The sequence below is a fragment of the Equus przewalskii genome, chromosome 1 (assembly GCF_037783145.1).
Source record: "Equus przewalskii isolate Varuska chromosome 1, EquPr2, whole genome shotgun sequence".
NCBI lineage: Eukaryota > Metazoa > Chordata > Mammalia > Perissodactyla > Equidae > Equus > Equus przewalskii.
In genome coordinates this window covers 159,164,526-159,166,955 of record NC_091831.1, presented here as the reverse complement: position 1 = coordinate 159,166,955, position 2,430 = coordinate 159,164,526, and the positions used below count along the sequence as shown (strand labels likewise).

The window sequence follows — 2,430 nt, the reverse complement described above, 5'->3', positions numbered from 1 at the left end:
GACACTTCTACATCTATACAAAAGTGAATTGACAAAGATGTATAAGACAACATTCTTTATGATAGCAAAGAAATAGAAACAAATTTGCATCAATAGGAAAGTAAGTAATCAAATGCTGAAATGTTTCAAAGTATTAGATAGGCATCAACAAGAATTAAATGGACTTCTCTACTTCTTTTCTACTATAGAAATATCTCCAGGACACTTCACTGATTGAAAATCAAAAGGCATGTTGCAAAAATATTCAAAAAAATACAATTGTCTGTGTGTGTTTATATGTGTATATGTAAATGTGTACGTAATTGCATCAACTTATACGCAAAGACATATATATATATAATTGAAAGAAAACAGGCTGGCATGATACGGCTTAAACTATCAGCACTGGCTTTCTCTTAGGGACAGTGGGAGCTGGTGTGCAATGAAAGAGACTCAGCTGCGGGCTTTCACTTTTGCTCCCCATGAGCCTTTTATTTATTTTATTTATTTTATTTTTTGAGGAAGATTACCTCTGAGCTAACTGCTGCCAATCTTCCTCTTTTTGATGAGGAAAACTGGCCCTGAGCTAATATCCATGCCCATCTTCCTCTACTTTATATGTGGGACGCCTACCACAGCATGGCGTGCCAAGCGGTGCCATGTCCACACCCGGGATCCGAACCGGTGATCCCCGGGCTGCCAAAGTGGAATGTGCACACTTAACCACTGCACCACCGGGCCAGCCATCTCCCGAGCCTTTTATGATAAGATGGATCTGTGTGTTGTTGAGGGAATATCAAAAAATGTTGAAAACTCTTTAGAGATGCAGGACTTCTAAATAAATTTTAAAAATTAATATTCATTTAATTTTTGTTTATTTCCAAAAAAATTATTCTTCATCACAAATAGCCATGGTCTAGACTAGCAGGAAAAAACAGTTCAGATTTTTCAGAGGAAGGGCAATTTGTTTCTGCTAAGTGAACAACTGTAATAGCATGCACTTCAGAGTTTGGATTGCCCCTGGGTCCAAATGAAAGAAGCCTGTGGGACAAGTAGAATTATTTTTATTTTCCTCACCTTTTATACTGAGACGAACACACTGAAACCAACATTTTATTGACATGAGGAGGAGCCATGACAGATTATTACCTTTTCACTTGATTGCTATGTTAATTATGATTCTTAGTCTCCTCACAGTTCTCAGCCACATCAACAAATGAAGTGCTTATTTCCTGTCCTCTCACCCATCATCCTGTCTTTCTTCTTTTCCTTATCCATCTTCTCCCTTTTCCCTTCCTTTCATTTTCCTCCTTTCTTATTGCTCTCTGACTCTCCTTCCCGCTGGTTCTAGATTTGCTTTTGATGGCTGCTACCTCCCACCCTGCCCCCTTGCCTCCAGAAAGATATTGCACAGGTGCGGCCCCATCTGTCTCAGTGTGCCTTTCTCACAATGCAGTAGTACACAGCAGTGTCTCTCAAGGTGACCCGGGGCAGGATCAAAGTGCTGGACTTTCTGTCTGCTGTGATGGTCAGAGAGGCCTTGTTGTTGGTCACATTGTCTTGAAAGCCATGAATTATATACTGTGGACTCTGACTCGGATTTTGCCGATACCAGTGTATATAATCATCCCCACCGACGGTAGAGTGGTTACAAGGCAATTTTACATCTTCTCCTTCTGCACAATCCATGGAATTGGGCTGGGTGGTCTGAGCATCAATCACAGTCCCTAAAGGGTCAAGAAAATCAAATTAGCTCCAAAATACAAATCAATATAATTCTATGGACCAAGGACACAACACTCCCATAACTTAACTCTCTGCCCCTACTCCACACTCCACTGTTTTTATTTATATCCTGCTAGAATACAAAAATACCATTGGTGTTCATTATGGAGACAAAGACATATGGCAAGAATCAGAGACTCCACAGGCTCTGTTCCATGGGTCCTTGGCTCAATGAACCCAGAGATTTCTTACAACCTGGGTACTGCTAAAGGCTCTTTTGGAATCATGGCTATGTTTTAATCATGTAGAACTTTGTGCTCCTAGACAAATGCGTAGATCAGTTCTCAATTCCATCCACAGCATGTTGGATAAACCTTAGGGAGAGGAGTAGAGAGGAAATAACTCTTTAAGGTCCTTTGGCCTCAAAGTCATCCCTTGGTAGATACAGAGCACTTACCCAAGGTCAGAAACACAGTTACTCCAGTCACCAGCCTCATACTTCAGGGACAAACTAGGATCATGAGCCCAGAGCTCAGTCTTTGTGTCTGATCCTAGGCTTAAAGAAGTTCCAGAGAACAGAAACAATAGCTCCTAGTAAAGATTTTCAAAGAGTGCAGCTGCCACTGTATTGTTGCCAGCACCTTGTCAGCCAATGAGAGAGCAGTTCCTTGTCCAGATCTTCCTCCCCTGCTTTAGTCATGTCCCCAAGAAGAAGGGCAGACTATC

General features: G+C 41.3%; 1 long non-coding RNA gene across 1 annotated transcript; it reads right to left on the bottom strand.

Annotated features, from left to right (window-relative positions):
- Window positions 1-1,078: 1,078 nt before the first annotated feature.
- Window positions 1,079-2,430, bottom strand: LOC139077670 (uncharacterized). The gene is made up of 2 exons (XR_011530196.1): window positions 2,162-2,430; window positions 1,079-1,706 (listed from the first exon to the last, which is right to left on the bottom strand). It is a non-coding gene; the product is annotated as an uncharacterized lncRNA (long non-coding RNA).